Genomic DNA, 24286 nt, shown 5'->3' with positions numbered 1-24286 from the left:
TTTCACTCGGTTGGCTGGCGGGTTGCCTTGCTAGGTTCCCCCCCAACCCACCACCCACAGAGGGAAAAAAAGAAACCCCGACAAAAAAAAAAAAAAAAAAAAAAAAAAAACAAAAAACAGAAGGGACGAAAGGGATGGCACCGGAGGGGAAGGAAGGAGAGAAGCGAGTATGCCTGGGCCATCCACACCGAGCTTGGCCCAACCCTCCAACCTCTGGAAGGGTTCCTTAGTTCTCGGGTCCACTATTATTAAGCATCTGCTCTGTGTCAGGCACACGGGAAGCATTAGAGTCATAGACATGACATACCCAGCTGACCCCTGAGTCTGATGGTGAATTCACACATGAAACATGATGCAACATGGGTTGCAGGGGCACATGTGCAAAGGGTATTATGGAGCAGATGGGAGGGAAACCCGCCTGGCTTGGAGAGTGGAGACTGAGACTTCCTGGAACACTTAGCTGAGTCTTAGGGAATGAGTGGGAATAACACAAGCAGGGGGTGGCTGTGAAGGGTGCTTCAGGCAGAGAGGACGGCATGAGCAAAAAGGCCAGGAGGTGGGATGCTTTGAGGGTGGAATGGAGTGGGGTGAGAGCGGGGATGAAGGGGGCTGGTGATGAAGACAATGGGAGCTATGGAGACAGGTGTTCATGGCAGGGAGTTGGAAATAAATGGGGGAAGAAACGAGCTGGCAGGGCGGGCTGAAGATGGCCCACCTCTCCTTAGCTGGTAGCGCCTGGTCCAGGTTGCCACCAGCTGCGTTCCTCCCAGGAAAAGTGCAGAGGTGAACTTATGTTCTCTTGGGAAAGATGCTCCTGACAGTCATTGGGTACCCATGGTATGCCAGGCAGGGCCTCTACTAAGGCTCCCACAGACACCCACTCCCTTCCAGCCCAGCCCTGAGCACACTGCCCGTGTGGGGAGGGAAGAGTTAAAGGCTCCTTCCCCAGTCACCTGCCATCTGGTCTTGCCCCCTGCTTCCTCCCCACCTGTGAAAATGGGATGATGGGATGCCTCCAGGTTCTTTGGCTCTACTTGGACCCTCCTGAATCTGGGTCAAACTTGGAGTCACATCGAGGAAGCAACATATATGGCTTTGACTGGGCTGCCTCTTGTCACCCACCTCTACTGGGAACCAGGGAAGAGATTAAGGACAAAACAAAGCTATTGGACAGATTTGTAGGATGTATTAATAATATTATGCCACCAGTGAACAAGCTGTTTTTGTCTCATGATTAAAATAAACAAGTCCTTTTTCTGTTTTGACAGTAATTTGGGAAAATATGCATAGTATGGATACTGGTGAAAATGTACCATATGGCTGGGTGTGGTGGCTCAGGTTGGTTATGGTGGCTCATGCCTGTAATCCTAGTACTTAGGGAGGCTGAGGTGGATCATTTGAGCTCAGGAGTTCCAGACCAGCCTGGCCAACATAGTGAGACTTCATCTCTTTAAAAAAAAAAAAGTACCATATGACCTGTTACTCTGTCTTCTAGCTTCCTACATTTTCAGCTGCTACATTGCTCTGTCTGTTATAGACTGCAGGGAAATACTGCAGGAGAGGCTATCTTTTGGGGGTAGGATTATGGGTGTTTTTTTTTTTTTTTTCTTTTTCGAGACAGGAGTCTCACTCTGTTGCCCAAGCTGGAGTGCAATGGTGTAATCTCTGCTCACTGCAACCTCTGCCTCTTGGGTTCTCGCCATTCTCCTGCCTCAGCCTCCTGAATAGCTGGGACTACAGGCACACGCCACCACACCCAGCTAATTTTTTGTATTTTTAGTAGAGATGGGGTTTCGCCATGTTGGCCAGGCTGGTCTTGAACTCCTGGCCTCAAGTGATCCACCTGCCTCGGCCTCCCAAAGTGCTGGGATTACAGCCATGAGCCACCATGCCCAGCAGCTTTTATTTTATGTGTTTCTATGTTGTGTAGATTTTCTACAGTATATGCATTATAGGAGAAGTGGTGTACTACAGTGATTAAAAAAGCAGACTATCTGGGTTTGAATCCTGGCTTCCTAACTTGCATATCTTCATGACCTCGGGCAAGTCCTTTATCCTGTCATCCCTCAGTTTCCTCATCCATACAAATGGGGATAATTAATGATGCATATTGGTAGAGTTATAAAGAATTGAATGAGTTTGTAATTTTTTTTTGTTTTTGAGATGGAGTCTTCCTCTGTCCCCATGCTGGAGTACAGTGGTGTGATCTTGGCTCACTGCAACCTCCACCTCCCGGGTTCAAGCGATTCTCCTACCTCAGCCTCCCAAGTTGCTGGGATTACAGGCGCACACCACCACGCCTGCGTAATTTTTGTATTTTTAGTAGGGATACTAGGCCAACCCATGTTGGCCAGGGTGGTCTTGAACTCCTGACCTCAGGTGATCTGCCAGCCTTGGCCTCCCAAAGTGCTGGGATTATAGGCGTGAACCACCTCGCCTGGTAAGTTCATGCTTATTAACATTCTATTTGCTATGAACGGTGGCTGGCACATTGTAGGCACTATGGAAGTACATTACATAAATGCAAAATTACTTTTATAGTCAGAAATGCAGACCAGCCTGGGTAACACAGTGATACCCCATCTCTACAACAAATGAAAAATTAGCCTGGCATGGTGACCTGCGACTGTGGTCCCAGCTACTCAGGAGGCTGAGGTGGGAGGATCGCTTGAGCCCAGGAGGTTGAGGCTGCAGTGAACTGTGATCGTGCCACTGCACTACAGCCTGGGCAATGGGAATGAGATCCTGTCTCAGAAAAAGCACAAGATTTTGTTAATTTAATAATTACCCAAGTAATATATGAATAGAGTCTTTTACAAGGAATAATATAAAAGCGGAAACTTTTTTTTTTTTTTTTTTTTGAGATAGAGTCTTGCTCTGTCGCCCAGGCTGGCATGCAGTGGCACTATCTTGGCTCACTGCAATCCCTGCCTCACGGATTCGAGGAATTCTCTGCCTCAGCCTCCCTACTAGCTGGGATTACAGGTGCCCGCCACCACACCTGGCTAAGTTTTTTGTATTTTTAGTATAGACGAGGTTTCACCGTCTTGGCCAGGCTGGTCTTGAACTCCTGACCTTGTGATCCACCTGCCTTGGCCTCCCAAAGTGCTGTGATTACAGGCGTGAGTCACTGCGCCCAGCCGGAAACCTTTTTCAAATAATCCTTGGAGGCAGATTTGTTTACAACCTGTTTGGATTTAGCCTGAGTGCTAAAGCAGGACCGGAAGAGTGAGTGGGTGGCATTCAGGGACAGTCCCTGCCCTGGGCCCCACAGTGGGGGAAAAGGGAGGGGCATGGTCCACTGCTGTGGGTTATTCATGAGCACTGGCTGAACTTGCTGTCCCCAAAGAGCCCCTCTGTGATTTTTTTTGTTTTGTTTTTTAAGCAGGGTCTCCCTCTGTCACCCAGGCTGGAGTGCAGTGGCATGATTACAGCTCACTGCGCAGCCTCAACCTCCTAGGCTCAAGCAATCCTCCCACCTCAACCTCCCAAGTAGTGGGACCACAGATGTGTGCCACCACACCCACCTAATTGCCCAGGCTGGCCTGGATCTCCTAGGCTCAAGTGATCCTCTTGCTTCAGGTTCCCAAAATGCTGAGATTAGAGTCATGCGTCACCGTTGCCTGCCCCCCCGTGATGTTTTCCCCCATGAAGCACAGGCTGAAACCTGGGTCACTAATTTCTCCAGGAACAGGCTAGGCAGAGACCAGACACCCTGACATTCGGTTTGCTAACCTGCCTCCTTGAAACGTGGGCCTGCTTGCCATCTGGCTCGTAGGAGTACTGAAAAAGAGTTTCAGGATCCTCAGGACTACCACTGTGGACCTATGGGGGCCCAGGACTCCCCCAAATAAGGAACAGCTGTTTGAGAGCAAGTGTCATCCCCCGGACATTTGGATGTGTGCCTGAGGGTGTCACGCACCATCCTGCCACCAAGTGTCTTTCAGAGCTGGGAGGACTTGGCGAGGAAGCCCCCGTCCCTGCCAGCCCCGTGATGTGGGAAGACTCTGAGATGTATGTGGCCGCTGCTATCCACTTGGGTCATGCATTCACCTTTTCAGCATTTCCTGACCTGAGCCCTTCTCTGCAGAAGCCTGTGGCCACTGGTGCCAGGAGGAAGACTGTGGGATGGGGAGGCAAGACGTGGGTTTTGGGTGAAAGGTCTTTCAATAAAGGGCAAAGAATTCAAGCTCATTCCTTACTTCACAGGGGCAGCAGCCTGTGGGGAATGAGTCATTGGGATCAGAGCTGAGCAAAGGCCACTACGAGGCTGCAGCCAGGGCTTCCTCAGAGGAGCCTCCCCCCGCCACTCCCGCCAACCTTCAGAGCACACTCTGCTCCCCCTGTGCCCTCCTGGCTCCAAAATGACCACCTCGAAGGAAAAACCCAGGTCACTAATTTTTCCCGGAACACACCAGGTGGAGACGGAATTCAGGAACACCCCTGGGGCACCATGTGGGCTGGTTCTGGAATGCGTTGCCCTTGGGATTTTTTTCTTCCATGATTTGTATCAGTTCCTCTTCAGAGCCAATCATTAACCTCGCTGAGAGCCCTCGCTTGAAAAGCCACAGGAACAAGTGACTGGTTGAGGCTGGAAATGTGGAGGTGGCTCCATGGTGTGCCCAAATCTTCGGCTTCCCCAGACGGAGGAGCTGAGTTCTCAGTCATGGCCTGGCCAGGGTCCCCTGGCAGTGTTTCGGCCTGGGTTCAGCCTCTGGTTGGATGGCAGAGGCCTGGATATGTACGTAGTCCCTCTGCCGTGAGCAGTGCTACCTTCTGAGAGCTGAGTGGGTTGGTGATGGCTGGGGATGGGGGAGCAGCTTTTAGCAGCATTCAGCAGGGTGGAGGGAGTTTAAGGTTTACCCACCCACGACAGCGTGACACCCCCTTTAGGCTGTAAAACACCAGCTGAGTGAGCAGCTCTGCTCTGGGCAGCAGGGGCAGCAGCCCCACCCCTGCCTGGGCTTGGGTCCCCAGCCCATCATTTTTGGATCTGAGGTAAGCCTGGGCTCCTCCAGTTTAACCTCTCAGGCGACAATGAAGCCACTCAGACAGCCCACCCGTACCCCAATCCATCTGGCGCCATCTCTCAGTCTGACCACCTGGCTCAAACGTTGCCCACTCTCAAACGTCAAAGCCTTTGGGACCAGCCTCAGCGCCACCGGCGAAGACCAGCCTGGAGAACCAAAGCCAGGGGACTCTGCTGGGATGGGGTTTGGGAGTGGGCTGTGCACCGCAGTCAGGAATCCCCCACCCACAAGGCCACAGGGACTGTCCCCCGTCCCTGGGGTAACTCTAGCCGGATTAGAGCCCTCCTGTGGCTGTGTCGAGAAAGGGTCGCCCGCGTTTTGGGAGGTGGGATCCTGCAGGGCCGGGGACCCTCCTGGCGCGCTAGCCAGCGCTTAGATAAGTTCAGGTTTATTTATGGGGGGCTGCCACGGGAGGCTTGGGCTCCGGGCGCCGCTTGAGCGTGGCCGAGGCGCCGCTGCTGACCATGACCGCGGGGTAGAGCGGCTCGAGGAAGGCAGTCAGGAAATGATAGAAGAGGCTGGCGCCACCCGCCAGGCCGTAGGACAAGCAGCCGGCGCCGCAGTCGAGCGCCACGCCCAGCGTGCGGTGGTAAGCGCCGTGCAGCACGGTCTGCGCGTTGTCGTGCCACACCAATAACTTGAGCGAGTCCCACTCCAGGCACCACGAGTAGGGGTTGCGGCTCAGCAGGTAGACCACGCTGCGGCGCGGGCGGCCGCCGAGCGGGGAGCTGCGGCGGTAGGTGACTCCCAGGCACACCCACGAATTGGACACCTCCACCTCTCAGTAGTGGTGGCCCTCGGACAGGCCGCGGGAGCACAGCACCTGCGGCCACTGCTTGAAGCCTAGGAAGGGGCCGCCCCCTGTCAGGGGCTCCAGGAGGATCCCCAGGTTCAGCATGGAGCGGTTCTCCTAGAGCAGGAACATCGCCGGCTGTAGTGGGGTCAAAGTTCAGGTTGCAGTAACCTGTAGGGTGGCGATGGGGAAGCCGGATCAGCAGCCTTCATTCAGGGCAGGACGCTGGGTTGCAAGGCATTTGCATACAAGTCAGGGGATGCTTCCATCCACGCTCCTGTCCACACACTCAGCCCTATGCTCAGACACAGCCTGGAGGGTGAGTGGGTGCTGCCCAAGGTCGCCCTCCTCCCCCGCCATCAGACCCTAACATCATCTCCCTTTGTATTTGTTCAGGCACACAAGACTGAGTGGGGGCCCGGTGAGGTGGCTCATGCCTGTAATCCCAGCACTTTGAGAGGCCAAGGCGGATGGATCACTTGAGATCAGGAGTTCAAGACCAGCCTGACCAACATGGTGAAACTCCATCTCTAATAAAAATACAAAAAAAATGGCAAGACATGGTGGCGGGCACCTGTAGTCCCAGCTACTCGGGAGGCTGAGGCAGGAGTATCACTTGAACCCAGGAGGTGGGGGTTGCAGTGAGCCGAAATGATGCCATTGCACTACTCCAGCCTGGGAGACAGATCAAGACTCTGTCTCAAAAAAAAAAAAAAAAAAAAAGCCAGGCACGGTGGCTCACGCCTGTAATCCCGTAATCCCAGCACTTTGAGAGCTGGTTGAAGAAGCTGAGGCCCACGTCCAGCAGCCGGGTCCAGAGCTCAACCAGGTCTCTGGCAGCTAGGGGAAGCTCTGCGTTTCCTCACAGTTGATGCCCATCAGGGGTTCCATGCAGGCTGAGAACTGCTTCAGTCGGAGGATCTCCTGGATGCAGGGAGGGGCCAGAGGTACCACCTGTTAGCCAGGAACCACACAGATGCCAGGGGCCCAGAGGCCTCCAGAGTCATCGGCCTGTGGAGCAGAAGCTCCCCCTTTCCAAACCTGGGCATCTCCTTTTCCTCCTCCTAGCTGTTTGGACATCAGAGGTCAGGGCTTTGCCAAGGACTTGGCCACTGTGGCCTAGTGTGCATTAGGCAAAGGGGATTTTCAGAAAATGATGGGAGTATTTTAGTTGCGCCTTGAACTGCTTAATAAAAACCATTGCCAAATGCTTCCCATTGTGCACAGGGGACAAGGTGAGCGGTTGCCCTAGACATTTGCCCAGGGTGTGATGGCAGCTTAAAGGAAGCTGGAGTTCCCAAGCACAGGGAACTCCAGTCCAGACCCCGTCCCGAAAAGGCTGCTGCTTGGCCCCACCCGCTACTTACAGCAGCATCAGTCCAGGCTTCAGGGCCAGGCCAGGATTTGGGAAGCCAAAGGGATTTCACGATTCTTGTTTTTTGAGACAGGGTCTTAGTTTGTTGCCCAGACTGGAGTCCAATGGTGCAGTCTTGGGTCACTGCAACCTCCACCTCCTGGGCCGGAAAAGGGATTTCATTCCAGGCTATATAGATTGTTCTGGCCTCACTCTCAGCCACGATCCAGGGAAGTCTGGAGAAACTTAGACTGTGTTAGATGCCTGGAATCCCATGTGTTCCAGGGAAACCACGGCAGGAAAGTTAGGGTAAGGCTGAGCTCTGAAGTGGAGAAAGCCAAGGGTGTTGGTGCAAGCTCGAGACAGAAGACCTGGAATGGGGAGGCTCCCTGAGGCAGGGGAATGGACACAGTGATGCACCCTAAAGGCTGATCTAGTGTGTGTGTTTTTTTTTGAGACACAGTTGCGCTCTTGTTGCCCAGGCTGGAGTGCAATGGTATGATCTTGGCTCACTGCAACCTCAGTCTCCAGGGTTCAAGCGATTTTCTTGCTTCAGCCTCCTAAGTAGGCGCCTGCCACCACGCCTGGCTAAATTTTGTATTTTTAGTAGAGATGGGATTTCACCATGTTGGTCAGGCTGATCTCAAACTCCTGACCTCCGGTGATCCTCCCGCCTCGGCTTCTCAAAGTGTTAGGATTACAGGCATGAGCCACCACACCTGACCGAGATCTGACGTGTTTGTGGGTGGAGGGAGAGTGGAAGTTGTGATGGGGCCTGAGCCAGAGGCAGAGGGGTGGGACCTTGCCTGCAGAAGTTGCCGGTCGCTTTGGTTGATGAGCAGGGTGTCTCCCTCCAGCTTCAGGAACCGGTTGTGGCTCTGCTGAATAGAGCTGCTCAGTATCCCCAGGGCGGCCGCTTCCTCTTTCTCCACGAAACCCAAGATCTGCATCTGCAGCTGTTCGACCTCCTGGATGATCTCTGAGAAGCGGGTGTTCACCTCACCTCGCATTGGCTGGATCAGTTTCTGGATGTTGTGGGGTGTGTAGAGAGGCGTCTGTGAGCTCCACTCCAGCAACCCAACTGTCACAGCCTGGAGCCCACGTAGGCATCCTATCCCTGCCTGCCTGGTCCCACACCATCCACTCCAAGTCCTGAGAAGTCCCTGCAGCCCGATGCAGGGCGCTGGGGAGCCTGGGCCTGGGGTGGGGTGGGCCAGCCTTATCAAGAGAAAGGCCACCCGGCCCTGGTGCTTTTCACTGTCAGCGGCGATGATCAGCATCTGGTTCTCCACAGTGTCCTGGACCTTTTGAACCTCTACCTGGGGTAGAGTGTTGGGAGAGAGGAGAAGGGGCCCCTGATTCAGAGAAGTGGCCTTGGAGAAGCCCTTCTGCAAACAGGCCCATGTCCGAGCCCAGCAGAGACATCCCCCATGCATTCATCTGCTCAGCTTAATGAGAATGAGAGCCCAGTGCTGGATGGCCCACGGTCTAGCCCTCCGCTTGGAAGGCTGCTCCCACTTGCTGAGAGCCTGTCTCTGTTAGAAGGAATCACGTTATTTGCTCTTGACAGTGATGATCATAGGGTTTCAGGCCACAGGAAGGGGTCTTGGAGAGCTCTGGGAGGCAGTAGGGCCAGGAGGGGTGTAGCAGGTATACAGCCATGTGGGTGCCCTGGGGCAGTGCTGCCAGGCCCCAGTCCCACATAAGCCTATAGTCACTACCTATCCTAGCAACGGGCATTTTCATTGTTATATTACACAACAGTGCGATTCCAAGTGCTGTCCACTAACCACTGCTGGCCCTTAGCAACATAAGCTCATGCCAGGTTGTAAATCAATATAGTCCTTCTTTCACTGACAAAGTCTTCTTTTTTTTTTTTCAGGCAGGTTCTCGCTTTGTCCCCCGGGCTGGAGCACAGTGGTGCAATCTCAGCTCACTGCAACCTCTGTCTGCTTCCCCGGCTCAAGCCATCTTCCCACCTTAAGCCATCTTCCCACTTCAGCCTCCTGAGTAGCTGGGACTACAGGTGTGCACCACCACGCCAGGCTAATTTATCTACTTTTTGTAGAGATGGGGTCTTGCCATGTTGCTCAGGCTGGTCTCAAACTCCAGAGCTCAAGTGATCATCCTGCCTCAGCCTCCCAAAGTACTGGGATTACAGGCGTGAGCCACCACACCCAGCTGTTTTACAAAATTTTTTTTTTTTTTTTGAGACGGAGTCTCGCTCTGTCGCCCAGGCTGGAGTGCAGTGGCCGGATCTCAGCTCACTGCAAGCTCCGCCTCCCGGGTTCCCGCCATTCTCCTGCCTCAGCCTCCCGAGTAGCTGGGACTACAGGCGCCCACAACCACGCCCGGCTAATTTTTTGTATTTTTAGTAGAGACGAGGTTTCACCGTGGTCTCGATCTCCTGACCTTGTGATCCGCCCGCCTCGGCCTCCCAAAGTGCTGGGATTACAGGCGTGAGCCACCGCGCCCGGCCCAAAATATTTTTTTTTTTTTAGACAGAGTCTCTCTCTGTCGCCCAGACTGGAGTGCAGTGGCACCATCTCGGCTCACTGCAAGCTCCGCCTCCCGGTTCATGCCATTCTCCTGCCTCAGCCTCCCGAGTAGCTGGGACTACAGGCGCCCGCCACCATGCCCGGCTAATTTTTTATATTTTTAGTAGAGACGGGGTTTCACCATGTTAGCCAGGATAGTCTCGATCTCCTGACCTCGTGATCCTCCCGTCTCGGCCTCCCAAAGTGCTGGGATTACAGGTGTGAGCCACAGTGCCCGGCTACAAAATCTTGCAATGAAAAAAGTGTTAGCCAGGCGAGGTGGCTCACGCCTGTAATCCCAACACTTGAGAGGTCAAGTGAGGGCAGATCACCTGAGGTCAGGAGATATAGACCATCCTGGCTAACATGGTGAAACCCCATCTCTACTAAGTACAAAAGTTAGCTGGGTGTGGTGGCATGTGCCTGTAATTCCAGGTACTCGGGAGTCTGAGGCAGGAGAATCTCTTGAACCTGGGAGGTGGAGATTGCAGTGAGCCGAGATTGCACCACTGCACTCCAGCCTGGCAACAGAGCGAGACTCCGTCTCAAAAAAAAGTGTCAGGCCGGGCGCGGTGGCTCACGCCTGTAATCCCAGCACTTTGGGAGGCCGAGGGGGGTGGATCACGAGGTCGGGAGATCGAGACCATCCTGGCTCACACGGTGAAACCCCGTCTCTACTAAAAATTAAAAAAATTAGCCAGGCGTGGTTGCAGGCGCCTGTAGTCCCAGCTACTCAGGAGGCTGAGGCAGGAGAATAGGAAAATGGCGTGAACCCGGGAGGTAGAACTTGCAGTGAGCAGAGGTTGTGCCACTACACTCCAGACTGGGCGACAGAGTGAGACTCTGTCTCAAAAAAAAATTTAAAAAAAAAGGTGTCGGCTAGGCGCAGTGGCTCACACCTATAATCCCAGTACTTTGGGAGGCTAAGGCAGGCAGATCACAAGGTTAGGAGTTTGAGACCAGCCTGGCCAACATGATGAAACCCCGTCTCTACTAAAAATACAAAAATTAGCCAGGCATGGTGATGCCTGCCTGTAATCCCAGCTACTCAGGAGGCTGAGGCAGGAGAATAGCTTGAACCTGGGAGGCAGAGGTTGCAGTGAACCAAGATCGCCTCATTGCACACCAGCCTAGTCAACAGAGCAAGACTCTGTCTCAAAAAAAAAAAAAAAAAAAAATATATATATATATATATATATGTATGCAAATATAGGCCGGGCGTGGTGGTGCATGCTTGTAATCCCAGCTACTTGGGAGGCTGAGGCAGGAGGATTGCTTGAACCTGAGAAGTGGAGGTTGCAGTGAGCTGAGATTGAGTTACTGCCCTCCAGCCTAGGCAACAGGGCGAGACTCTGTCTCAAAATAAATAAATAAATATATATATAATAGAATATAGTAAACACAATTTGATTTCTCTTTTTTTCTGAGACGGAGTCTCGCTCTGTCACCCAGGCTGGAGTATAGTGGCACAATCTCGGCTCACTGCAAGCTCCACCTCCCAGGTTCACACCATTCTCCTGCCTCAGCCTCCTGGGTAACTGGGACTACAGGTGCCCGCCACCACGCCTGGATGATTTTTTGTATTTTTAGTAGAGACGGGGTTTCACCATGTTAGCCAGGATGATCTCGATCTCCTGACCTCATGATCCGCCCGTCTCGGCCTCCCAAAGTGCTGGGATTACAGGTGTGAGCCACCGCGCCTGGCCGTGATTTCTTTTTTTTTGAGACAGAGTCTCACTCTGTTGCCCAGGCTGGAGTGCGGTGGTGCAATCTTGGCTCACTTCAACCTCTGCCTCCCAGATCAAGCGATTCTTGATTCTCATGCCTCAGCCACTTGAGTAGCTGTGATTACAAGCATGCACCACCATGTCTGGCTAATATATATATATTTTTTGGTGTATTTTAGTAGAGACAGGATTTCTCCATGTTGGCCAGACTCGTCTTGAACTCCTGGCCTCAAATGATCTGCCTGCCTCGGCCTCCCAATGTTCTGGGATTACAGGCATGAATCACTGCTCCCAGCCTTAAACACAATTTGAAAATGGAGGCGGCCTGGCGTGGATGCTTACGCCTGTAATCCCAGCACTTTGGGAGGCTGAGGCGGGTGGATCACCTGAGATCAGGAGTTCAAGATTAGCCTGGCCAACATGGTGAAATCCGGTCTCTACAAAAAATACAAAAATTAGCTGGGCGAAGTGGCAGATGCCTGTAATCCCAGCTACTTGGGAGGCTGAGGCAGAAGAATCGCTTGAACTCAGGAGGCAGAGGTTGCAATGATCGTGCCATTATACTCCAGACTGGGTGACAAGAGAGAAATTCCGTCTCAAAAAAAAAAAAAAAAAAAAAGAAAGAAAGGAAAATGGAGGAAAGTGGGGAGGATTCACACAACCTGAAGTGAAGCGCTTGTATTTTGATATGTTGATATAGGTTTCATACATACAATTCCCCATCCTTATTTAACTCACTAGTACCTTTTGATGTCACAACATGACGCCGGTGACCATGACTTTAATAGCTGCTTGATTTTCTTCCAAGGAAATGTGAAAAAAATAATGTCTTCATTTAGAAATATGACTGATGGGGGCTTGGCAGGGATTACTAGGCTCCGAAAGACGCTGTGTCATCTTCCAGCCCAACTGTCCACATTTAGAAGTGACAACATTCATGAACTAAGTCAACATCCACCAAAAATAACGTAAGATAAAGCTCACCGTTTTGGAACATGGAAATGACACACACAGACCTCACCCACCAATCTCTAAGCTGGGACAACAAACGCTTGCAATGAAACTTCTCCAAAATGTCAAATTAGCATATTCTTTCCCTCAATATAAAGTTTCAATAAACTTGACTCAATCTGCTTTTATTTTAAAAACCTAACAAAAGATGTATTTAAATCCTTGAAAAAATTAACTTTAGGCGGGGTGCGGTAGATCAGGCCTGTAATCCCAGCAGGTTGGGAGGCCGAGGCGGGTGGATCACCTGAGGTCAGGAGTTCGAGACCAGCCTGACCAACATGGTGAAACCCCCCCCCCCCGTCTCTACTAAAAATACAAAATTAGGCAGCCGTGGTGGCACATGCCTGTATCCCAGGTACTCGGGAGGCTGAGGCAGGAGAATCACTTGAACCCGGGATGTGGAGGTTGCAGTGAGCCGAGATCGTGCCATTGCACTCCAGCCTGGGCAACAAGTGTGAAACTCTGTCTCAAAAAAAAAAAAGAAAAATTAACTTTATACTGTGTACACAAATAAATTTCTCTTATACAGCTAAATATGGTTACACACTTTGTTTAAAAAATGTTTTTTCCGGCCGGGCGCGGTGGCTCAAGCCTGTAATCCCAGCACTTTGGGAGGCCGAGGTGGGTGGATCACGAGGTCAGGAGATCGAGACTATCCTGGCTAACATGGTGAAACCCCGTCTCTACTAAAAATACAAAAAACTAGCCGGGCGTGGTGGCGGGCGCCTGTAGTCCCAGCTGCTCGGGAGGCTGAGGCAGGAGAATGGCGGGAACCCGGGAGACGGAGCTTGCAGTGAGCTGAGATCCGGCCACTGTACTCCAGCCTGGGCGGCAGAGCAAGACTCCGTCTCAAAAAAAAAAAAAAAAAAAGTAAAGACATTCATATTTGTGGATGGAATTCATGTTTGGCATTTGCTTTAAATACTCCAGTGGGCCGGGCGCGGTGGCTCAAGCCTGTAATCCCAGCACTTTGGGAGGCCGAGACGGGCGGATCACGAGGTCAGGAGATCGAGACCATCCTGGCTAACACAGTGAAACCCCGTCTCTACTAAAAATACAAAAAAAAATTAGCCGGGCGTAGTGGCGGCGCCTGTAGTCCCAGCTACTCGGGAGGCTGAGGCAGGAGAATGGCGTAAACCCGGGAGGCGGAGCTTGCAGTGAGCCGAGATCACGCCACTGCACTCCAGCCTGGGAGACACAGCGAGACTCCGTCTCAAAAAAAAAAAAAAAAAAAATGTTTTTTCCACTAATGACACTTCACATGTATTTCTACATAAACTATCTTTTCATTCTTCTGGGAATGTGTCTTAAGAGCTGACAGATGGACAGTTGAAAATGCCCTCACACAGCTGGGCATAGTGGCTCAGGACTGTAATCCCAGTACTTTGGGAAGCCAAGGCAGGTGGATCACCTGGGGTCAGGAGTTCGAGACCAGCCTGGCCAACATGGCGAAAACTCATCTCTACTAAAAATACAAAAATTAGCTGGGTGTGGTGGCAGGTGTCTGTAATCCCAGCTACCTCGGGAGGCTGAGGCAGGGGAATTGCTTGAACCTGGGAGGTGGCAGTTGCAATGAGCTAAAATGGCGCCACTGCACTCCAGCCTAGGCAACGGAGCAAGACTTCATCAAAAAAAAAGAAGGAAAGAAAGAAAGAAAGACAGAGAGAGAGAAAGAAAGAAAGAGAAAGAAAGAAAAGAAGGAAAAAAGAAAGAAAAAGAAAGAAGAAAGAGAGAGAGAAAGAGAAGAAGAGAAAGAAAAGAAAGAAAGAAAAAGCAAGCAAGCAAGCAAGCAAGCTGGGTGCGGTGGCTCACATCTGTAATCCCAGCACTTTGGGAGGCCGAGGCAGCTGGCTCACGAGGTCAGGAGATCAAGACCATCCTGGTTAACACAGTGAAACCCTGTTTCTACTAAAAATACAAAAAATTAGCCAGGCGTGGGGGTGGGTGCCTGTAGTCCCAGCTACTCGGGAGGCTGAGGCAGGAGAATGACGTGAACCCGGGAGGCAGAGCTTGCAGTGAGCTGAGATAGTGCCACTGCACTCCAGCCTGGGTGACAGAGCAAGACTCCGTCTCAAAAAAAGAAAAGAAAAGAAAGAGAAAGACAGAGAGAAAGAAAGAAAGAAACCCTCACACAACGTACCACTTTCTTCCTCAGTAGTGTTTATAAGATTTTTTTTTTTAAGACGGTCTTGCTTTCTCGCGCAGGTTGCAGTACAGTGGCACAATCATAGCTCACTGCAGCCTCAACCTCCTTACTAGCTAGGATTCCGGATGCACGCCACCATATCTGGCTAATTAAAAAAAAAAAATGATGGCAATGAGATCTCATTATGTTGCCCAGGCTGGTCTCAAATTCCTGGGCTCAAGCAATCCTCCTGCCTCGGCCTCGCAAAGTGCCGAGATTCCAGGCATGAGCCACTGTGTCTGGCCTGCTTCTTTTGTTATAGTTTCTATTATAGTTATTGGTTAAATTCCCAGTCTTGTGTTTTCTTTTCTTTTTTAAATTTAATTTTATTATTATTTTTTTTGAGACAGAGTCTCGCTCTGTCACCCAGGCTGGAGTGCAATGGCGCAATCTCCGCTCAATGCAAGCTCCACTCCCGGGTTCACGCCATTCTCCTGCCTCAGCCTCCCGAGTAGCTGGGACTACAGGCACCCGCCACCATGCCCGGCTAATTTTTTTGTATTTTTAGTAGAGACGGGGTTTCATCGTGTTAACCAGGATGGTCTTAATCTCCTGACTTTGTGATCCGCCCGCCTTGGCCTCCCAAAGTGCTGGGATTACAGGCGTGAGTCACCACGCCCGGCCGTGTTTTCTTTTCTTGAATGCATTATGTTTATTTATTTATTTATTTATTTAATTTTTTTTTTTTTGAGACAGAGTCTCGCTCTGTCGCCCAGGCTGGAGTGCAGTGGCCGGATCTCAGCTCACTGCAAGCTCCGCCTCCAGGGTTTACGCCATTCTCCTGCCTCAGCCTCCCGAGTAGCTGGGACTACAGGCGTCCGCCACCTCGCCCGGCTAGTTTTTGTATTTTTTAGTAGAGACGGGGTTTCACCGTGTTAGCCAGGATGGTCTCGATCTCCTGACCTCGTGATCCGCCCGTCTCAGCCTCCCAAAGTGCTGGGATTACAGGCTTGAGCCACCGCGCCCGGCCTATTTATTTATTTAGAGATGGCGTCTTGCTCTGTCACCCAGGCTGGAGTACAGTGGCACGATCTTGGCTCACCACTTCCTCCGCCTCCCAGATTCAAGTGGTTCTCCTGCCTCAGCCTCCTGAGTAGCTGGGGTTACAGGTGCCTGCCACCAACGCGTGGCTAATTTTTGTATTTTTAGTAGAGTTGGGGTTTCACCATGTTGGCCAGGCTGGTCTCAAACTCCTGAGCTCAAGTGATCCATCTGCCTTGGCCTCCCAAAGTGTGGGATTACAGCTGTGAGCCACCGTGCTGGATCCATATTTATTTTTCAATTTATATTTACTAACTCCGTTATCTGTATCCTCTTTTTCTCAATTTTATTTTTGTAGAGACGAGATCTCACTTTGTTACCTGGACTGGTCTTGAACTCCTGGGCTCAAGTGATCATCGTGCCTTGGCTTATATCTTCTTTTTTTGTTTCTTTTTCTTTTTCTTTTTTCTTTTTTTTGAGATGGAGTCTTGCTCTGTCGTCCAGGCTGGAGTGCAGTGGTGCGATCTCGGCTCACTGCAAGCTCCGCCTCCCAGGTTCATGCCATTTGCCTGCCTCAGCCTCTCGAGTAGCTGGGACTACAGGCACCTGCCATCTCGCCCAGCTAATTTTTTGTATTTTTAGTAGAGGTGGGGTTTCACCATGTTAACCAGGGTGGTCTCAACCTCCTGACCTTGTGATCCTTAACACGGATGGTCTCGATCTCCCGACCATGCGATCTGCCCACCTCGGCCTCCCAAAGTGCAGGAATTACAGGCGTGAGGCACCACACCCGGCCTTGGCTTATATCTTCTATGGCTATTTTCCATTTTTTCCTCCGGTTTTTAGTCAGATCGTCTTTTGTTCTCATATGTCTGTAGTGTTTCCTCATATACCTATAATTTTATTACAAAAATTGTAAACATGGCCTGGCGCGGTGGCTCACGCCTATAATCCCAGCACTTTGGGAGGCCGATGTGAGTGGATCACGAGGTCAAGAGCTTGAGACCATCCTGGCCAACATGGTGAAACCCTGTCTGTACTAAAAATACAAAAATTAGCTGGGTATGGTGGCACACACCTGTAGCCCCAGCTACTCGGGAGGCCGAGGCTGGAGAATCCCTTGAACCTGGGAGGCAGAGGTTGCAGTGAGCCGAGATTTTGCCACTGCACTCCAGCCTGGGTGACAGAGTGAGATTTTGTCTCAGCAAAAAAAAAAAAAAAGAAAAAAAGAAAAAAAAATTGTAAACATATTTAAAAGGAGAAAGACAAGTAAAAAAATACTCATGTAACCTTCATTCATTTTCATCAGTTATTAACATGAAACCAATCTCTTGTTTCACTATTATCTGCTCTCATTTCTCCTTCCTTCACTGGAGTATTTATTTATTTATTTATTTATTTATTTATTTTTTTTTTTTTTTTTTGAGGCGGAGTCTCGCTCTGTTGCCCCCAGGCTGGAGTGCAGTGGCGCGATCTCGGCTCACTGCAAGCTCCGCCTCCCGGGTTTACGCCATTCTCCTGCCTCAGCCTCCTGAGTAGCTGGGACTACAGGCGCCGCCACTACGCCCGGCTAATTTTTTTTTGTATTTTTAGTAGAGACGGGGTTTCACTGTGTTAGCCAGGATGGTCTCGATCTCCTGACCTCGTGATCCGCCCGTCTCGGCCTCCCAAAGTGCTGGGATTACAGGCTTGAACCACCGCGCCCGGCCCACTGGAGTATTTAAAGCAAATGCCAAACATGAATTCCATCCACAAATATGAATGTCTTTACTTTTAAGAGATAAGAATTCTCTCTTTTGAAAACCAAACCACAATATCATTCTCTCTCTCTCTCACGTACATATTCCTTTATATCAGTCAATGTTTAAATGTCTGTAACTGTCATATAAATGCATTTTTGCTGTTAGTTACAATCAGGATCCCCACAGGTCCTCACATTGCATTTGGTTTCTTTTTCTTTTTCTTTTTTTTGAGATGGAGTCTCGCTCTGTCGCCCAGGCTGGAGTGCAGTGGCCGGATCTCAGCTCACTGCAAGCTCCGCCTCCCGGGTTCACACCATTCTCCTGCCTCAGCCTCCCGAGTAGCTGGGACTACAGGCGCCCACCACCTTGCCCGGCTAGTTTTATGTATTTTTTAGTAGAGATGGGATTTCACCGTGTTAGCCAGGATGGTCTCGATCTCCTGACCTCGTGATCCGCCAGTCTCGGCCTCCCAAAGTGCTGGGATTACAGGCTTGAGCCACCGAGCCCGGCTCTTTTTCTTTTTTTTGAGACAGAGTCTCGCTCTGTTGCCCAGGCTGGAGTGCAGTGGTGTGATCTCAGCTTACTGCAAGCTCCGCCTCCCAGGTTTTACACCATTCTCCTGCCTCAGCCTCCTGAGTAGCTGGGACTACAGGCATGCACCACCTACGCCCGGCTAGTTTTTTTGTATTTTTAGTAGAGACAGGGTTTCACCGTTTTAGCCAGGATGGCCTCGATTTCATGACCTTGTGATCCGCCCGCCTCGGCCTCCCAAAGTGCTGGGTTTTGCATTTGGTTTCTAAATGTTCCTTAAATTTATAACAGCTCCCTTCATGGGAACATGACAAAACACCGTCTCTACAAAAAATACAAAAAAAAATTAGCCAGGCATGGTGTCACCTGCCTCTAGTTCCAGCTACTTGGGAGGCTGGGGTGGGAGGATTGCTTGAGCCTGCGAGGTTGAGGCTACAGTGAGCAGAGATCATGTTAGTGCACACTGCAGATTGGGCAACAGAGGAAGTCCCTGTCTCAAAAATAATGATAAAAATAATAGTGGGCCGGGCGTGGTGGCTCATGCCTCTAATCCCAGCACTTTGGGAGGCCGAGGCATGTGGATCAACTGAGATCAGGAGTTCAAGAACAGTCTGGCCAACATGGTGAAACCCCATCTCTACTAAGAATACAAAAATTAGCCGGGCATGGTGGCACGTGCCAGCAGTCTCAGCTACTGGGGCGGCTGAGGCAGGAGAATCACTGGAACCTGGAAGGCGGAGGTTTCAGTGAGCCAAGATCTCACCACTGCACTCTCCTGGGTGACAGAGTGAGACTCCATGTAAAAAAATAATAATAACAGCTCTTTCTCCCATGTTTTCCCCCTCGCCACTTTTTTGTTGAAGAAACAGAGTCGTTTGACCTCTGCAGTTTCCCCTTTCTGGGTGTGGCTGGTTGGATCTCCATGTACCATTTCCCCTGTTCCTCTATTCTCAGTGTTTCCTGTAAGCTGCTGGGATTCAGGTTTAGTTTTTGGCAAGCAACTTTCATGCTTGGTGTCATCTACTTCTGACTGCTTAAAATCAGAATGTCTGGCTGTCTCTGCCTGGTTTGTGTTGATTGTCTACTGAACATTGTGTTTGAGGAATTGGAGTGGTGATTTAAGGCTAAGAATGGTACTCTATTCCTTCAGAACGGATTTATGACTGTTACTGGCAGGAGGCTAGGGACACCAGCAATCCTAAATCACCTTAGTCCAGTCAGGGACTAAGATGACTCAAAACTGGACTCCAGTCCTTTCGGAGGTCTGGTCTCTTTTGGCTCATCCTGCCACCCAGCGTGTGCTCCCACAGGATCCCAACCCTAAGCACAGAGGCTTTGACGGGGCCCTTCCCTGGTACAAACTGATCTTCAATATTTGTTCCATATCCCTGTGAACCAGGAGCAGCTTTGACAGCTTCTCAGATGCCCCTACCAGAATTAGCAGATCCACCAAGGAGAAAAGCCTTGAAATGCTGGGTCACTTCTCCGGGTTTCCTCCTTCTTCTTCTTTCTTTTTTTCTTTTTTTTTTTTTTTGAGATGGAGTCTCGCTCGTTGCCCAGGCTGAAGTGCAGTGGCCCTATCATGGCTCACTGCAAGCTCTGTCTCCTGGGTTCACGCCATTCTCCTGCCTCAGCCTCCCAAGTAGCTGGGACTACAGGTGCCCGCCACCACGCCTGGCTAATTTTTTGTATTTTTAGCAGAAAATTTTCTGCTAAGAGGTTGCAGTTTCACCGTGTTAGCCAGGATGGTCTCAATCTCCTGACCTCGTGATCTGCCCGCCATGGCCTCCCAAAGTGCTGGGATTACAGGCGTGAGCCACCGCACTGGGCCCAGGTTTCCTTCTTCTACTGATCTTGGCCCTGTAATGCTGTGCTAGAATTCACCTGTATGCGTGTGCACACACACACACACACACACACACACACCCCCCATGTATATATGTATGTGTCTCTCTCTCTTTTTCCAGCTCTTTTCAGAGAGAATGTTGGTCAGAATTATGTGGTCCACAATCCTCAGAAATGGAGCATCATCTGGCTTTTTAAAAGCTTTTCCTTTTTTATATTTAGGGCATCTGCATATTTATTTATTTATTTATTTACTTACTTACTTACTTACTTAGAGATGGAGTCTCGCTTTGTTGCCCAGGCTGGAGTGCAGTGCATGATCTCAGCTCACTGCAACCTCCGCCTCCAGGATTCAAGCAATTGTCCTGCCTCAGCCTCCTCAGTAGCTACGACTACAGGCACGCACCACCACGCCCAGCTAATTTTTGTATTTTTAGTAGAGATGGGGTTTCACCATGTTGGTCAGGTTGGTCTTAAACTCCTGACCTTGTGATTCACCCGCCTCGGCCTCCCAAAGTGCTGAGATTACAGGCGTGAGCCACCGTACCCAGCCACAGAGTCTAACTTTTAAGTCTTTGCGTGGGGCTTGATCCAGCTGGGAGCTGCCACTCCATCCCCGCTGCCCTTGTCTGGGTTCTGCCCAATCTCTTCTGGCCTCCAGCATCCCCCATCCCATCCTGTCTTCTGCAGGCCTTCAAGACTCAGTTTCGGTTCTTCAGTGCACAGCATGGTCCTGGCACGGGGCAGCTGTGCAGCCACATGGCAGTAAGAAAGTGTATGTCTGGGCCAGGCATGGAGACTCACACCTTAATTCCAGCACTTTGGGAGGCCAAAGTGGGTGGATCACTTTAGCCCAGGGGCTTAAGACCAGCCTGGGCAACAGGGTGAAACTCTGTCTCCACTAAAAATACAAAAGTACCCGGGTGTGGTGGTTCATCCCTGTAATCCCAGCTACTTGGGAGGCTGAGGCGGGAGAATCTCTTGAACCCAAGAGGCAGAGGTTGCAGTGAGCTATCGCACCATTGCACTTCAGCCTGGGCAACAAGAGTGAAACTCCATCTCGAAAAATAAATTAAAATAAAACATTTTTTTAAAAAGCGTATTTTTGGCTATGCACATTGGCTCATGCCTATAATCCCAGCACATTGGGAGGGTCACTTGAACCCAGGAGTTTGAGACCAGCCTGGGTGAAACCCTGTTTCTATAAAAAATATGAAAAATTAGCCAGGCGTGGTGGTGCACACCTATGGTCCCAGCTACCTGGAATGCTAAGGTGGGAGGATCACCTGAGCCCAGAGAGGTCCAGGCTGCAGTGAGCTGTGATCACACCAGTGCATTGCAGTCTGGGTGACAGAGCGAGACCCTGTCTCAAAAACAAAGACAAAAACAAAAAACAAAAACAAAAAGGAAACTGGATGTTTGCTCTTGTCCTGTGATCTGTGATAGCGAAACCAGCACTGCAAGGCTTTCCAGCACTGGGCTGTCACATCCTTATCCATCTTCACGGTCTATCTAGTTCAAGAACTCTATGGCATAACCCAAAGCCATCTTTTAAAAATATGGACTTGGCCGGGCGCAGTGGCTCAAGCCTGTAATCCCAGCACTTTGGGAGGCCGAGACGGGCGAATCACGAGGTCAGGAGATCGAGACCATCCTGGCTAACACAGTGAAACCCAGTCTCTACTAAAAAAAAATACAAAAAACTAGCCAGGCGAGGTGGTGGGCGCCTGTAGTCCCAGCTACTTGGGAGGCTGAGGCAGGAGAATGGCGTAAACCCGGGAGGCGGAGCTTGCAGTGAGCTGAGATCTGGCCACTGCACTGCACTCCAGCCCGGGAGACAGAGCGAGACTCCGTCTCAACAAAATAAATAAATAAATTTTAAAAAATAAAAATAAAAATATGGGCTTGTGGCTGGACATGGTGGCTCACACTTGTAATCCCAGCACTTTGGGAGGCTGAGGTGGGCAGATCACTTGAGCCCAGGAATTTGAGACCAGCATGGCCAATATGGCAAAACCCTGTCTCTACCAAAAATACAAAAATTAGCCGGGCTTTGTGGTGCAGGCCTATAATCCCAGCTACTCAAGAAGTTGAGGCATGAGAATTGCTTGAATCTGGGAGGCGGAGGTTGCAGTGAGCCGAGATAGCACCACTGCACTCCAGCCTGGGCGACAGAGCAAGACCCTGTCTCAAAAAAGAAAAAAAAAGGGGGTGGGGTGAGGGCTTGTTAGCTGTACATCCCAACTGAGCAAAGCAGGGCATTTTTTTGTTTTGTTTTGTTTTTTGAGATGGAGTCTCACCCTGTCACCCAGGCTGGAGTACAGTGGTGCCATCTTGTCTCACTGCAATCTCTGCCTCCTGGATTCAAGTGATCCTCCTGCGTCAGCCTCCCCAGTAGCTGGGATTACAGGTGCCCGCCACCACACCCAGCTAGTTTTTTTTTTTTTTTGAGACGGAGTTTCGATCTTGTTGCCCAGGTTGGAGTGCAATGGCATGATCTCAGCTCACCGCAACCTCTGCCTTCTGGGTTCAAGCGATTCTCCTGCCTCAGCCTCCCAAAGTGCTGGGTTACAGTCGTGAGCCACCACACTCAGCCTAATTTTTGTATTTTTAGTAGAGACAGGGTTTCACTATATTGGCCAGGCTGGTCTTAAACTCTTGACCTCAGATGATCCACCAGCCTCGGCCTCCCAAAGTGCTGGGATTATAGGCGTTAGCCACCGTGCTGGCCAGCAGGGCATATTTTGAGAATGTTTTGCTCTTGATTTGCCAATTGCGTAGATAGTACAATGTGTGTAAAGTTATCAGAATGAAATGTGAGTAGAAGCAATGAAACAGTAGTCCAATCTTGGGCAAAAAACAACCCAATAATTTGTTATTTCTTTGAGACAGGATCTTGCTCTGTCACCCAGCCCAGGCTGGAGAGCAGTACCATCACATCAGTTCACTGCAGCCTTGACCTCCCAGGCTCAAGCAATCCTTTCACCTCAGCCTCTCAAGTACCTGGGTCTATAGGTGTGAGCTACCGCTCCTGGCCAAGAATATTTTTTTTTCTTATTTTTTTTTTGAGACAGGGTTCCTTGCTGTGTTGCCCAGGCTGGAGTATAGTGGCGCAATCATAGCTCCCTGCAGCCTTGAATGTGATCCACCTGCCCCGGCCTCCCAAAGTGCTGGGATTACACAAATGAGCTACTACACCTGGCCAATATTTTATTTTTATTTATTTATTTATTTTTGAGACAGAGTCTCACTCTGTTGCCCAGGTTGGAGTGAGTGCAGTGGCATGATCTTGGCTCACTACAACCTCTGCCTACTGGGTTCAAGTGATTCTCCTGCCTCTGCCTCCTCTGAGTAGCTGGAATTACAGGTACCCGCCGCCATGCCTGGCTCATTTTTGTATTTTAGTAGAGACGGGATTTCACCATATTGGCTGGACTGGTCTCAAACTCCTGACCTCAGGTGATCTGCCCACCTTGGCTTCCCAAAGTGCTGGAATTACAGGCGTGGGCCACCACGCCTGGCCCTGATCTTTTTTTTTTTTTTTTAAATTGGGCAGATCTCTGAATCAGAATAAGTTCAGAAAGATTCTGGGAAATCCATGATCTTAATGAAAGTATGTTTTAACTAAAAATTAAAATGAAAATAGAAAACTTAGAAGCAGTTTAATTTCCCTATATAGAAAACTGATCAAGGAATTGATCTGGCTTCACAGAGTAACAGTTTACTCCAGGGGGAAGCTTTACTGATGAAAATCTTTCTGTATGGTGTGATTCTTATTAAAAATTTAGCTCTGTGCTGCCACCTAGGCTTTATGGCTGAGGAGATCCAGTGATATTGGAATTATCTCCTGCCAGTACAGATGCTGTATCAGAGCCTCCTGCAAGCCCCAGCTGGATTGTGGCCATGCAGAACTCCAGGGTTTTGGGCAAATCCATGTCCTCTTTCGCAAATAACTACTTTACTGGGCCCTGGCAGAGACGGAACACCTAGTTCATGGGACATCAAGTGACCCTGTGGCCTGAGCTGCCCGTCACCAACTAGGTGTTGTGTATTTACACCAACCCAATTAGGAGTAATTAACAAAAATTTTTTTCTTTTGTAGAGACAGCTCTTGCTATGTTGCCCAAGATGGTCTTGAGCTCCTGGCCTCAAGTAATCCTCTCGCCTCAGCCTCCCAAAGTGCTGGGATTACAGGTGTGGGCCATGGTACCTGGCCAATTTTTTTTTTTTTTTTTTTTTTTTGAGGCGGAGTCTCGCGCTGTCGCCCAGGCTGGAGTGCAGTGGCCGGATCTCAGCTCACTGCAAGCTCCGCCTCCCGGGTTCCCGCCATTCTCCTGCCTCAGCCTCCCGAGCAGCTGGGACTACAGGCGCCCGCCACCTCGCCCGGCTAGCTTTTTGTATTTTTTTAGTAGAGACGGTGTTTCACCATGTTAGCCAGGATGGTCTCGATCTCCTGACCTCATGATCCGCCCGTCTCGGCCTCCCAAAGTGCTAGGATTACAGGCTTGAGCCACCGCGCCCAGCCTTTTTTTTTTTTTTTTTTTTTTTAA

The 24286-nt window shown here is 50.4% G+C and overlaps 1 pseudogene; it reads right to left on the bottom strand.

The window, feature by feature from the left end:
• Positions 1-5333: 5333 nt before the first annotated feature.
• LOC112610149 overlaps positions 5334-24286 on the bottom strand; it is a 22883-nt pseudogene continuing 3930 nt past the window's right edge.

This window comes from Theropithecus gelada, chromosome 16 (assembly GCF_003255815.1).
Source record: "Theropithecus gelada isolate Dixy chromosome 16, Tgel_1.0, whole genome shotgun sequence".
NCBI lineage: Eukaryota > Metazoa > Chordata > Mammalia > Primates > Cercopithecidae > Theropithecus > Theropithecus gelada.
Note: the sequence above shows the minus strand (reverse complement) of the source record. Positions and strands in the feature narration are given on the sequence as shown.